This window comes from Lepisma saccharinum, chromosome 15, assembly GCF_977018435.1.
Source record: "Lepisma saccharinum chromosome 15, izLepSacc3.1, whole genome shotgun sequence".
Taxonomy (NCBI): domain Eukaryota; kingdom Metazoa; phylum Arthropoda; class Insecta; order Zygentoma; family Lepismatidae; genus Lepisma; species Lepisma saccharinum.
This window is the reverse complement of record NC_139243.1, coordinates 29,404,020-29,419,575: the sequence shown is the minus strand read 5'-3', so window position 1 is coordinate 29,419,575 and position 15,556 is coordinate 29,404,020. Positions and strand designations below refer to the sequence as shown.

The 15,556-nt window shown below is 37.8% G+C and overlaps 1 protein-coding gene across 1 annotated transcript in view; it reads left to right on the top strand.

Annotated features, from left to right (window-relative positions):
• Positions 1-15,556, top strand: part of LOC145999651 (putative inorganic phosphate cotransporter) — a 122,863-nt gene that overhangs the window by 85,428 nt on the left and 21,879 nt on the right. The gene's annotated exons all lie outside the window — the stretch shown is intronic.

Sequence of the window (15,556 nt, the reverse complement as noted above, 5' to 3'; positions counted from 1 at the left end):
TAATTTCACATTTGTGAAACTGAACATACGAATATACGAATAAGCACACAGCCATTGCAGAGTAGCCTGCTGCTCCAAGCACAAGATGGCAGCACCTGTTCATATATTAGGTTATATTCAGTAAACGACCGTTCTCTGTAGCATACGTTGCTGTTCAGAAGGACATTTGAGACAAAAATCGATCTGCAAGAAAGCTGTGCATTGTTGAAAATACATAGCACATTCTATGCAAAATAATTAACCAGGATTTACAAGTTCAGTTAATTTTGTTTAAGTAAAATATTCAAGTATTAAAGTTTTTAAAGTAGTAACTGACAGCAAATAAATATCTCAGGTGCATTCTGTTCCTGGCTAACATTCAAAAACCATATACCGGAAACGCTAACAAAGGAAACCAACGTATAGGTACAGCGCCTTGAATAACGTAGTGTGGAAAACGGCACAGTTCTGCGCGCTCTGGCGGGTTCCACTCGAAAATGATCCGCTAGAGGCGCTGGTGTTGAACCCGGTGCTTGGTATTCGTCTGCTTATATAATGGAAGTAAATGGAGTTTTCGCTGCAACATCTGATTATTTTACATGAAGCATTTCTATGAATGTGATAATTGCTATGATATTTGGTACAGTGGTCGCGAAGATATTAACGAACATTCTAGACAGTCGACCACGTCCTGTTATCGTCATACTTTCGTTAATAATACGGGATAAAAAATACGCGTGGAATGCTCTTGGCAACTAAATTTTTGTGTATGAATTAGGTTCATTATTATTATCATAATCATAATTTCTTTTAAAGATATACACACTGAAGCATTTGTATTTTTTATATTTACTGTCTCTATTCTTCCGCTTTAAACTAATCGCGGCGATGATGATAATGACGATTGCGTGAAACGACAAGGGGAACCCCACAAAACTTTCTTAGTGCCATCGACATGAGTGTAAGGAAACTTTCAAAAAATAGAATTCATTGCACATGAGGGTCCAAACAGCAAACGACACGTTCATATGGCGTATTCGCGTGCTACTTGTTACTTCGGTCGGAAAGCTCCTTAAAGTAAGGGTGCTCAGACCGAAGCGACGCGCTACAGGGGGAGTTCCCAACTAAGTGACAAGCGACATGGTGCCTTCAGTCTATTGGCAAGCGTTCTCTGCTAATTGTGCGAACAAAAGATAGGCGACACGAAAAACCGCACATTACAACAACAGATCTAGGCGACACGATAAGTCACACGTGTCGGTTTGTCGCTTGTGCGTCGCTCAAACTGGGCCATTTCCTCAATAGCTTGCAACATGTTGCCGTGGTTTGTTGCTCGCGCATGAGCTATGCAATAAGTGTCTTGCTTTAGGGAGATTGCGCACCAAAGCGACAAGCGGCACGCGACACTTATCGCTTGAGGATTTCACCAACCGAACTCTGGCCTGTTCTTCCCGTCATGCCGCTACGATGTGAAATGTTGCTCTTGATTGGCTCGTTTCCAAGCAACATGTGTCGCTTCGGTGTGAAAATTGCCTTGGACCGAAGGACCCGTGTCGCTTTGATGTGAAATCCTCGTATCGTTTGTCGCGTGTCGCTTTGGCGTAAAATCTCCTTGAGGAAATGGTGCAGTCAGAGCTTGTGTCCCTACGGTTCGAAAGGCTGCATTGATTACGTACTGCTCGCTTCCAAGCGACACTTGTGGTTTGTCACCTTGGTATGAAATATCTGTCAGGATACTATTTATATTCTAATAACATAGGAAAATAAAACTCTAGTACACAATCCAACACCTGACGTCCGGAATCACTTTGCGATGTTTCTTCTTGTGTTAGAGTACAACACACATAAATTTGCCGTTGCGTAGATACCAATTTTCGTTTCGTCTCCCTCTCTCTTAGTATCACGTGTTCTACCCTGCTCGAAAACCTTCGCTATTGTTGCCATATTGTCATTCCATTCCTGGACACACTCGCGCAAACATCATTGAATAGCGTTCCAGCTCGCGGTTCCCACCGTTTGGCAGGGACGGTAATGTGGCAATATAGCACGGCGTAGTGGTTGCTTCTTTTATGCAGTGCATGTTCATTGGCTAGTTAGTAACTAGTGTTGCCAACTGTAATAATGAAGCACTATTTCTGTCACGGAAGGGGAAAGGCAGGTAAAATGAAGGTGAGTTTTGTTGGATTGGAAGCACCATATTTTTATTTCATACTAAGTATTTTACCGGTTTGACGTTGTGTGCGTGTATTGCGTGTGTGTATGTGAAAGTGTGTGTTTAATGAACGTTAAATTCCATAATGCCTCCAGTTCTGTCAAAGTTGAAATAAAAGATCTTGGATAGCCAAGCTCGGGAAATTCTAAGCAACGTGCACGAGTTCATGAAGGAGGACGCCAGTGAAGGTGTTAGCATCCCAATACAGCACTTTGGCAAGAGAGCAGCGGCTGCGACTGGAGTTCCTGAACGACCAATCAGGGCTATCATGAACGAAAGACAATCTCTTGAGATGTCAGAAGGCCCTCCACATCATTCCACACTCCCGGGAAAGAACGACAAAGACCAGCGACCAAATCGCTTTCGATGAAAACGTTGTCCGTAGGCGCATATACGACTACGCTCTGCGTGAAAATTAAGTGCCGACATTGAAAAAATTGCATGTCAAATTACAGGCGGACATACATTTTGCTGGAAGTCAAGAGAGTTTGCGACGTTTGCTGCGAAAGATGGGATTTAGGTGGAGGAAGAGGAGGCTGTCATTTTTGCTGCACTGCCCACTGTCGACATTTGTCGACATAAAATTTAATAATTTAGTATAATTTTTTTCTCATGGGTTTTGTGATATTTGTTTACAACCCTAACTTTTGTGGATGAGTTGGCAACTACTTCAGCGACTGCAGCATAGTGACCTTCAGTTTCCCTCCACAGAGCTTGGAGAGTCATTGTTGTTCACACGTGTTTGCATTGTGTTTGCATCGTGCGCTATGGCTGCTAGCAATAGGTATGTTTTTTCGTATTATCCTAAATCTTAATTAGGTTATTTTTATGTGTGCATAAATAGCACATGTTGGTTATATTTACGCTATGTTCACTTTCGTTGAATGGTTGTTATCATCTTCTACATTTGTCTACAGTGAGCACGGACGGGTCCACTGTTTTCATCACCGGCCCTGTTACGATATCAGTCGTATAATTTTTCCAGGTTGACTGTAGAGCAGATCGCTTGTATATTAGAAGAGACAGACGACCTCTTAGATGCAATCGTATACACCGAGCCTCCTGAGAATGTTCTTCTAAGCGATGGTGATAGTGACGAAGATGAACCCGTTGGAGATACGAACAAACTTTCTGGTAATCAACTTCGGACAGGTGCAGTGCTGGTTTGCTTCAAAAGCACCGATAAGGAAATAGTGCATTTGAGACAGGGTAAACCAGATGATGATGCGTGCGATAAGGTTGCAGCTGTTTCAGTGTCCGACATGCCTCAGTTTGATTTTGGAAGTCCTCCGCAGAAGCGACCAAAATCTGAAGCGTCAACAAGCAAAGATCCCGGTAGTTGTGTTCAAATCGAGAGTAAACAAATCAAGACTGGAGTAAAAGTTATACCTTCACATCAGAGAATAAAGTCTGAAGTTCGTAAGTGGGAAAAGAGTGACATCGGAGACAAACCTTCGATCGAGTTCACACGGCCCGACTTTCTTCAAAATGATTTCACACCGGTACAATTGTTCGAAATGTTTTTGGACGATGAAGTTATTGAATTTATAGTTCAATCCACGATTGAGTATGCTGTACAGAAGGGAAAACCTGCATTTACATTGTGCAAGGATGAACTCAAACTTTTCTTTGCAATATTATTCCTTTCTGGATACAATGTAATGGCTAGAACCAGAATGTATTGGGAATTATCTGAAGATGTACATCACGCAGGTGTTTCGAAAGCAATGTCAAGGAATAGGTTTGAAGAAACTGCGATACATACATTTCTGTGACAATTCAAAACTAGACGCTGTTGATCGTTTTGGGAAGATAAGGCCAGTTTGGTCTATGATAAATGAGCGTTGGCTTCAATTTTATCCAGGTGATACATCTCTCTCAATTGACTAGTCAATGGTGCCATATTATGGGAGACATGGCGCCAAACAGCACATCCACGGGAAACCCATTCGCTTTGGTTTCAAAGTATGGGCATTGTCGACGCGTCTTGAGTAGTGGTATTTGTGATATTATAAACCCAGGAAAGTATGAACCCCCCTCAGGCAGATTTGCTTACACTTAAAACTTGCTCAACATGCCCATATGAGCTTTTTGCTCAAGTGTGGAACCCTGCCTAATCAAAGATTTTTGTAAAAATGCCCTCGGGAATTTCTCGGAAAGTATGAACCCCCTCAGATTGATTTGTCTATACTTACAAAAGGCACTTCTGTGAGATTGTTGTCCATAAACCTGTCAAACCTCTTGATATTTTTTTAGCCATACTTAAAACTAGGCCAAGCTGCTTATAAGAGCCACCTACATACATACCCATACATATTTACTTCTGGTTTAAGTTCAATTGGATACCAGCTTCAATTTGTTTATTAAAAAAAATGCAATATGCAGAGACCCTCTAGAATTGCTCCGTGACTCTCTCATTTCTTACATCATAAACATATGATTTTTCACCTATGAGAATAACACTACATATGGTGTCATCAGGTAATGCCTCATGGAATTCACAGATAATTTTAATGTTTGTCCTGTCATTAACCACAACTTGTTTCCTTTTTGAAGTGTTGATGACAAACATGGGTCTCTGTGCTTTGAATTCATCTGGTGTGTAATACATGTCAGTATTGCCAGTAGTGACCCTTTTGAATGCTGTAAATGCCTCATATAATTTGAGGAAATCATTCTTGGACATGTCTAAATTATAATTTTCTCTAGGAAAGACCTCATTTCTGCCATTTTTAAGATATATGTTTTTGATGTTACAGTTATCAAATTTACTTGAATTTTTTTCCTGATTATTGTGTCTTCCAGTCTGAAACAGAACCACCACAAAATCAGGCATGTCATATTGTATACTGGAGAATGAATTTATAGCATCAAACTCATAATAGGTACCAGTTGCGGGCTTCTGTACACATTGATATGTATAAAATTGCAGAGGAATCTGTGGATTTTTTATTATATCAGCTTTGTATTTAAGAGCATAACTGGCTTCATATTCAACAACCGGGATTCTTAGCTCCATAGTCTGAATAATGCATTTGCCTGCATCTGGTAAGGTATTAGGCAAAGCTTCCCCGGTAGAGTTTATCGCACTGTACCTCATCAAAGCATTATTATCATTGGCAGCTCTTCTAAATGTAATTCTTAAACCACCCTTCCACATAATATCTTTGTAATCTGAGAAGAATCCTGGCAACAGGCGCATAGGGAACAGCACTGTGTGGCTTTTAGATATAATTTTATCACCAGCCTCAAATCCACTTATTTTGTAGTAAGAAGCCTCGGTTTTGGATAATTTTAATGTGGCCAAAGCTGTGGAGGTAATGCCGGGATAATCCACTCTGTTTATAACAACGCCATGCTTTCTGATCTCAATTTCAGAGAACAGATGCGGCACAAAATTGTCTACCAATCTTATATTTGAATTTGCCGGATAATCTGTTCCATCGAGCTTTACAACATCAAATTTGATGTATAGATCTGCTCTGTGGGGGTGTATAAAGCCATCTCCTACATCAAGATCAACCTCAATCTCTGTGTTGGGTTGATTTAAATTTGCAAATGTCCTCCTGTTTGGGGGGAATGATTGTAGCTCATAATTCTCAATATTTTCCATTTTTTTTGTATGTATTTTTATTTAAATATTAATCTCTATGATTGCAGTTGTTGTGGCTCCAGCAAAATCAACTAATTCTTCTTTTTCATTAGTGACCATCAATTCAATATTATCTATTCTGTTATGACACACAGGAAAATATAATGTTGGGGATGGAGTGTAGATGATTGGCTCCATAAATTCAGAATTAGGTTTAAATGTTGCAATAATGCCAGTTTGTTTGTGAGTGCCTATGCCATTTGATTTGGTGATCATACCCTCGGCCACATTACAGTGAATATTCAGAGTCTCTATGGCTAAGAATTTGGGTATATTCATAGCAGTGTGTTTGATGCCTGGTTCAAGTTTTGTGTTGTTCTCAAAGCCTAACAGCTCTCCTATAGTACCCAGATCCACTGTTTCTGTAGCAGATACAATCTCTACTCTGTGAGTGACAGAATTTTGAGTTAATACTATACCTCTGGGTAATTGAGCATTTAAAGTGGACAGATTATACTGCCCTGGAGTGATGACAATTTTTTGATCCCCTACTGCAATTGTGTTGTTGTGGTGTGTAATATTAGGGATCAAGTACATGCCATAAAATGCTCTGAGAGCTATTGTTTTGGGATACACTATGTCATCATGCAATTTGAGTTTCAATATTGAATTTTGGCTGGTGAGATGGAATACCCCCATGATGTTTCAGATACCACAAGGCTTTTTGAAAATCTTCAATTGATGGTTTATTTATTTGAGACATATATCTGAGAACAGATAAACACAAATGTCCACAATTAACATCTTTGAAGTTTTGAACACGGGCATTATTGTAATAAAGATTAGCTGATTTTAGATATTTTATTAAATTTTCAGGTGGAACACCTCCAAATGAATCAAACACAAATGCCTCATTGTTTAAATATTTAAGATAACAGATCCAGTGAGTGCCCTGATTTTTGTACTTATCCAAATTAACAATGCCACACTCTTTGTTGAGTGGTTGTTCTGGTAAAGAATCAGACATGTGCACACCTCTAAAATTTTTGATGCCCAGTGGCTTGATTAAAGCTTCAATATCTTGGTTTGTAAGCGGCTCTTGTTTTTTTAAACTTATTCATGGCTCTCTTAACACCTTTGCCTTGTTTCTCCATGGCCAGGTTATGGCGCCTCTGCTCATCTAATTCTGCCCTATTTTTCTTGGCATCTATTACTGTTTTTGCTATGGCAGCTGATCCCTCGGCCAAGCTCCCAACAGCCCCGAGAGCAGCTAAGATGGCAGGGATAGTAAATATGAAACCCCCCACATGTGATTTTTTTCTAGATTGCTGTAATTTTTTTAATTGGGGGGTGCTAAGTAATAATTTCATACCATGGCCCTTGGCAATACAAGAATTTTTTTTTCTTGCGCTGCTTTTTGGTCAAAAGGCTATCAATAGGCCCAAGAGATTTGAGACCTGCATAAGGTATTTGATACATAACACCCTTGGCCTTCATTGTAGGTTTATTATATACATATTCACAACCCCCACCCCAATTTTTGTTTGGTGTTCATAGCTATGGTGGTCCCCAATGCTGCTATTTTTTCACTCAAAGAAGCATCTTTGCTTACAAATCTACCAAATGCAGCCTCTTCTAATTTCTTGTCTGCAACATGTCTTTTGTCAAGATCAGAATGTGTGTTGTATGCTATGTCATGGTCTCTACAAGCAGCATCTAGGGGATTAATACCAGGATCACCTCTGTTTAATCTATGGTCCAATTTTGTACCTGGACCACAATACTGATAGCCGGGAATGTGTAGTTCAAATGGCAGCTTGTTTATAATGTCATTAACAAGGCCCCGACCCTCAGAGATATTCCAAAATTTAGGTGGTAGAGTATTAATAATTTTTATGAGATATCCAATCCCCTTAGTGTCATTCACTATAAAATTAGACAATTTGGTGCTTATCATGTCCATAATTCCAACCTTTTCATTGTAAAAATTGTGGTTCCCTGCATTTTCCTCCCCAGCTATCACCAGCAACCTATCTACAAGTTTCCTGACATCATCAACCCACACAAATTCTTTAGGTAGGGTGTTGTATTGTTTGATCCCACTTCCTGTCTTGATCTGTGACCATATGGGCTTGATTAAATTGTTGTATTTTGCTCCACTGCTAGACTTAACTCTTTTTTGTGTAGGATCATTGTTCTGGTATAGAGCATCTGATTTTATTAATATTTCTTTGTAATGCTCATAATCTTGATCTGTATAGCTGCCAGGCCTTTTCCGAGTCATCAGTTCCCACAATCCAGGTGTGCCGGGGTACTTAACAAAAGCACCTTTTTCTCCGAGACGAGATTCTGAATAAACAATCAGATCATCCCCCATAAATGTTACTCTGAAATTGCCAATTCTATGTATGATGCTACCATCAAGCTCTGTGTCAGCATATAAGCCAAACACCTCATCTTTATTGTCTTTAGGTGTGGTTAAATATTTTTGAGCAAGAAGACCCAATTCAATAGGATCCTGAGTAGCTTCAATTCTTCTAGGAGCAATAGGACTAGGTGTATGAATACTGGAAAGTGGGGTGAATGGATAATCTAATATGTTCCTTGCAGCTACAGGTACAAGCTCTGTGATCAAATTTTGATTTTGCTCTGTAACAGTTTTGATATTCTTACCTAATTCACCAATAGAATCAATTATAGGCTGTTCTGTTTGTTTGTGTTTTTCATAAATTCCCCGGTTCTCTGATTTCCATCCCTTAAATCTTTTTACAAGATAATCTCTTAACTTAAGAACATCAATGATTGGCCTTTTCATGGTTATTTATTTATATTTCAATGTCTAGAAAATTGTTGATTTTATTTCTGTATTTGCCACTATTGGGTGTTCTTGTCATATCAATAGTGACAAACCCATAACTGTCCTGGTTCTAGCACCTGCTGCAAAATTTAGAAAAATCATTGTAGCTCAAGTCCCCACCTACATATTCATCATGTATGTGTTTGAGGTTGGTATGATCTTGATGAAACACACATATAAAATTGCTGTTGTCTCGGATCAGCTGCTTCGGAATTTTAGAAAAAGTCTGTGCCAGGTAGAAACAATCAATGTTTTTGTGCCGGCCCTGTGTAAAGAAATTTCTAACCTTGTTTTGATTATCCAGTATAATGTCATCAAACACAACAACAGAATTATCGAGACATTCATGAAGTGGCTTAACATCTGGTTCAAAAGTGGCAATATCCAATCCATCATATAGCTTCATCAGCTGCTGATATTTTAATTGTTCCAAGCTCTTAGAGAAAACATACAAGTGCCTATTTTTCCAGTCTAACCAGTTGGGTGCCAATAAAAAATTATCAATCATTAGTGTAGTTTTACCACAAGCCGATGGCCCAACAATAAGACATCTAATATTTTCAGGCAGCAACTTGCCATTTCTCTTAATCTGCTGTTCAGGTTCTGGCAGCCTTTTTATAACATCCCAGGTGCTCATATTATCACTTTGTCTGCATCGATCCAGCTGTGTTCTGGAAGTCCTAGCCATTTGACAAATAACTTGTTGCCTTTTCTGCGGATGATTTTTTTTATGAGATATGTGTCAGGCTGTTTAGTTTTGCTGAGTTCTTCTTCATAGAATCTGCCTTTGAGAATTTCTCCTCGGTGGTCTTTTATTATATATGTGTTAAGGGTCCCAGGTTTAACTTGAACCACTGTAAATAATTCAGAGCTCCAGTTTCTTGTAAAGCCTCTTTTGAATAAGTGCTTATATTTGCTGATTCTTACTTGATCACCCACCTTGTATTTGGCCTTTCTTGTTGTTGGCTGGTATCTAGGATAATAAACAGTCCTGATCAATTTTTGCTCATCAGATGAAGTTACTTCAGAGGGTTTCATGTTGATTGTAGAATGGACCGAGTTGTTATATTTATGTAGAAGTTCTGGAAGAATATTAATCCATTTATAATTACCTTGGAGGGTAAATTGTTTATACATAAGATTTTTTAGGGTTCTGTTGAATCTCTCTACAATTGAGGCCTTGAGGTCACTGTAACTCGAGTAATGTTTTATTGCCTGGCTTTTAATAAATTGTTGAAACACTGAATTATAAAATTCTTTGCCATTATCTGTTTGCAAATAGCGCGGGGATCTTCCACTCTGATTGATGATTGTTCTGATGGCTTCTGTAACACATTTTCCAGTCTTGGATTTGAGTGGCACAGCCCAGGCAAATTTTGAAAATGTGTCTATTACAGTAAGTAGATACTTGTAGCCCTTGTTGATTTTATCTAAGTTTTTCAACTGTCCACTTGCCATCTCAATCAGGTCCCCTTGCCATAAATCATCTATGCCTTTTGTGACTACTGGCAGTCTCTTATAATTATGTCTGGCTTGTCTGTGTAATTCATCAACAATAATTTGTCTAGACATAATATGTAAACAAGAATATTGCAACTATAGGGTGTTCAGCAGCTGATACTACAGGATTTTCTAAATATAATTTGTCTCCAATATGTATTTTAAATTCCAGAGAGCCATCATCTTCAGTATAGGCTGTTTCTAATGTATTGGGGTCTGTAAAATCCTCTAACTCTACACTGGTGATTTTCACTTTGTTATCAGCATTTGTTATTGATAAGGTAGGGTAGTGGTGTGCCTGTGGTTGAAGCCAATATTTGATCTTGATTGGTCTCAGTGTGCCCCCAACAAAAAACTGGTAATAAAATTGTGCAGGGGACAGCATATATATTTTACCACCTGGTGTAAATGGTGAATCATATTCTTTGTTGGGGATGCTGTACAATTCAAGAATTACTGTATGTTTTGGATTCTCGATTATGCCTGTTATTTCTTTTTCTGCTGTAAGCAATCTGCTTGTTACAGATTCAAGATGCTCATTGATGGTCCTAACAACATCATCATAGCCTGGCTTGATTTTTATGTCCACAACAAGTTTCTTGTATTGTTGCACAATCTCTTGAAGCTGGGTGGCAAAAACAGACAGAGCATTTGCTTGATTGGATTCCATGGTCCCTAGCTGTTGCTTGATATTAGCTACAATTTGTTGCAAATTTTCAATAACTGCCAATTTTGAATTTTGAGCAGTAAGATCATGGACCTGTCTTCTGATATCCTCAAACAGGACATGCAGTTCATTAATATGTTGATTAGTTGGTAGAGTGGCCACTGTCTGAGTGAGTTGTTTGATCTCTGTCTGGATATTCTTGATATCTTCTGATTTCAATATCCTATTCACTGCCCTCTTTATATTTTTAAGTTCCTGTGATGTAGGCAGATTAGACACAGTATTTTGCAAAGATTCAAGTGCCAATTTCACATTGTTTAATTCAGAAGCATCAGCCACATTTTGCATAGCATTTTGGAGCAGGGCTATATCTGCCTCAGAGGGTGTGGATTGTTGTAAAATTTCAAGTTTTGTTTGGATATCATCTATCAAGTGATGAAAATGAGATAGTTCAGATTCAGTGTTGAGGTTTTCAAGCTTTGTGATTTGTTGCTGGACACTGACAAGTGTATCTACAATACCGGGCAATCTGGATTCTAGTACATTTGCCAAATCATTTTGCACTGCTGCTATTGTACCTTCAAGATGGGTTATGGTACTTTGAATTTTTCCAAAATCTTCATATGTTTCAAGTTGCAGCTTAATATTTGCAACACTCCGAGTTATTGCATTCAAAGCATCAGAAGATGGCAAATTGTTCATAAAATTTTCAAGTGTCTCAATTTTTTCTTTAACCTCGGCTATGGCATTGTGCAGAGGATCCAGGTTAGGTATCTGGAGTGACTGAATCTGTTCTTTTAGAGTGGAAATGACTAGATCAAAATCTTCTTGTGATTTTATGCTTTTGACAATTGTTTGGAGCTGTGCCTGGACATTATTTATCTGCTCTTCCAATTGCTGTTTCAATTGCTCAGAGTTGGTGGCCTGGGTCTTAAATTTGGCTTGAAGAGCTGCTACAGCTTCTTCTAAACTTTGAAAATTATCTAATGTTGCCAGATCAGTATATTTTTGAAGCAACAATTTGAGTTCAGAATCAATTTTAAGAAGAGGGTCCATGCATTGTGATTGTAAATTTGTAATTTCTAATTGAAGACTGGCATTCAGTGTAGTTTGCAAAGCTTGTAAATCACTTCTTAATTTCTTGACTCTGACATCAAGCATCAGAATCTCATCACTGTGATCTTCATGTCTTGTATGGCCAAATATATCATTAGGCATTTTTGTTTTAGCGGTTATTTATTATTGAATATCTAATTCTTAATTCTATAAAAAAGGGTATAAGCTTGCCATAGGATCCAGGGATCTCAATATATAAGCAGTCACCAGCAGAAACAGTATATACAGTGCCAGAAATCATGTTTGAGTGCTTAATTCTATAAATATTTCTCCCTACTGAAATTTTAACATCACCCTCAGGGGTTGTAATAAATTGCAATTGCCCACCTACAGGTAATTGGTAATGATTTAAATTATTGTTAAATATGTACAATGTTTTGCCTGTTTCATCATCAATATCTGTAAGTATGCTGTTTAGATGAATAATTAACAAGCCACTTAGTTTAGATATCATATCAGGAGAGGGTTGTGGTGTTGGCAGCTCCATAATAGCCTGTTTTTTGAACCCAAATAAGTTCATAGGCATGTTTATTTATTTCAAATCATGCTCTGGAATTGGGCATTGATTCCCACTTTTCAAATCACAATGACCCCATGGTAGAGTATGTATGCCACATGATAAAATGCATCTCTTATCATCATGTGGGTCCAGGGCCACTTTTCTTACAATATTTGAAGTCAATAAGTGATCCACACTCTGAATTCTGGATTCTGATGTTCTGATTAAACTCTGGGATTTGAGGCAATTTTTATAATCCTCAAATTCAAGCTTTTTTTCAACAGTTACTTTGCCAATACCCTTGGCTTTTTTGGCAGCAACACCACTACATGTTTTAAAACTATACATCTTGGCACTTAACCCAGCAAATTCCACAATAACATCACCAAGTGTCTCATCTTTTAACTTGCCAGGCACCTTTTTGTTGTGGGGTTGAATTATTGTATGTTCACTGGTATCAAAATATTTAAACAATTCAGGCTGTGACATATCTTGATAAACATCTTCTGTTTTAATATCAAGAATAAAACTATCCGTGTCCATGTACATCAATTTTATATTATCACCATAAAAAGGTTTCAACACATCATAATAGAGCTTTAACATATGTAATTTGGCCAATTCCAATATCACAGCCCCTACATAAATAGGCTTATCAAACTTAATCTTTGTTTTTTTCATGTTGAAAAGTGCCATATTTTCATCATAAATTCTTCTGTAATTGAAATTAGGCTTTGCAACCAATTTTTTGCTCAGGCTGGGGTCAGTAATTATTTTAACATCGGTATGTTTTCTGACATTTTCAATAGTTTTGCCATACACAGAATTAACCATCAATTTAAACAAGGTCTTATCAAATTGGCTCTTTGCAGATGTTCGAAGCTCTGTATTTGTATCAATGTATGGTTTCAACCATTCTGAGTGCCTGAACCTCAAAACTTTTCCAATTTTGGTCACTTGAACACCATGTTTCATCAGGAACTGGAGGTTTTTGTAATATATGACATAATCCTGTTTCGGCTCTAGAGTCATCATGAGCTTCTTCTGTTTAGAGCCAGGTGAGCACTGAACCTCGGGAATTGGGGGCAGATCAGAAAATTTGTTGTGTAAATTATCAGGAATTGTCAGATCAACCTCTAAGAACAGGCCATAGTTACTGTCATCAAAATCTTTAAGATCCTCAATATTGAAATCTTCAACCCATTCAAGCCCTGCATATGGCAGTTTTTGCATCATGCCATGACCATAGAGGCTGTTTGCATCTACATACACTATATAATTTGATGGCAGTGCTGGATCATAATCAGGAATATGCTTGTTATTTGCTCTGGCATATCTCTGGGAACATTGTACCATCCCTCCTCTTATACATTTCTCCATAAACAGATACGTATCTTGATCTTGGATCAGATCCAAATGCATTTTTGTGTTTAAAAACATTGCGGGCCATGCTAGACCTGGGGCACTGAAAAAATATATTGGATCCAGTCTATAATTTTGCATGGAAGATTTTCTGAATGCCTGTATTATATCAGCTAAGAGGGTGACATCAAGTTTCAAATATGCCATGTGATAATCACCAAATGTCTGGCATTTTAAATTGTTCCACATCAATTGGGCATGGTGATAATCTTCATCAGTGATTCCAGATCCTCTGATTTTGCTGTAAAACTCTTCTTGTGGTGGCAGGGAACACTCATCAAATTTAGAAAAATCTGTAACATAGTCATATGGATATACACCCTTCCGCCTAATTAATTTCAGGTCCTGATTTGGAAACAAAGCACATGTGATTTTGAATTGATCATCAGATAATTGATTTGCCAGTGTAGCCAGGCTAGCAGATAAAATTCTGTAAGAATCAAGAAATCTTATGTGAATAGGAACACCATTAACTTTAATTATCTTGCTAATAGATATATATTTCTCATCATTTTCAGCTAAAATATTTAAATTCTGCTTGTCAAACCCCTCGTATCTGATCAGATGATGGAAATCATAATTGGATGCTCCATGGCAAAATATAGGGATAAATTTTGGTCTCTGGATCTTAATATTACAGCTATTACACAGGGCCATTAAGAATTTACCATCTGTATGAGAATGGTGTTTCACCTTGATTTTTGTATCTGAAAATTCAGAATCACATACCGGGCATTTTTCTGCATTGTTGAAATCTTCAATCTGTTTCTCTGTTAAAGGCAACATGGGTTTTGATTTTAATAAAATATTAGATGCTATGTCACGGCACTCATTTTCTATTCTTTGTGCAAATTCTTTGATGGCATCTGGTCCCATGTATAAGTGTGGCTCACTAGCTACACCATCCTGTACAACCACATAACAAAAGCTGGAAGGTTCATGTAGCTGGTATGGTGTAATTGAAGATTCTTCAGGATCTGGATTGCAGAATACAAGAGGTTTGAGGTTTGATTCAAAATCACAGACAATATATGCTGGGTGTTCCAACAAGGCTTCAAACTTTTTGAATTTTGCTTTTTCACTTGGATTAGGCATCACCATATGAACAGGTTTATGGTTGCCACAGTATTTCAGATGCTCAATTAACTTGTTTTTGGCAATTTCTGCATTCACTTTACAAACCCCTTTTATTATTTTTTTACCATCAAATACACATAAACATCTTCTGCACAACTTGAATATTGTATTGGATTTGTCTAGTTGTGTTCTCACTAAAGCTTCAAGACTGTGTATCAGAGTGTAATGATATGTGCCATCCCCTTCAATTAAGAGCAGATCAATCGGAACAGCAGAATCATCATCAATTATACTGATTCTGAGAGGTTCTATCAAGCAATTGCCAGTGGAACAAATAAATACATTAATATATAATTGTTTGCCATTGATATGCCTGGCCTTTTTTTCAAATTTATCAATATTCTGAACAGACATTGGATATTCTAAACCCTCCATTGCCTCATCAAAATTGTGTTCATGTTGTTTGTAATAAGTTATTCTCTCAGGATGCCTTGAAACTGGATACAAAGCAGCTAAAATACACCACAAAAAGCATTTCTGGTCGGTATTTTCTATATTAACCACGGCTCTTTTGTTTTTAATATTTGCAGGTAATGGCACATATGTAGATCCTTGTAATGAGCTGAATTCAGAAA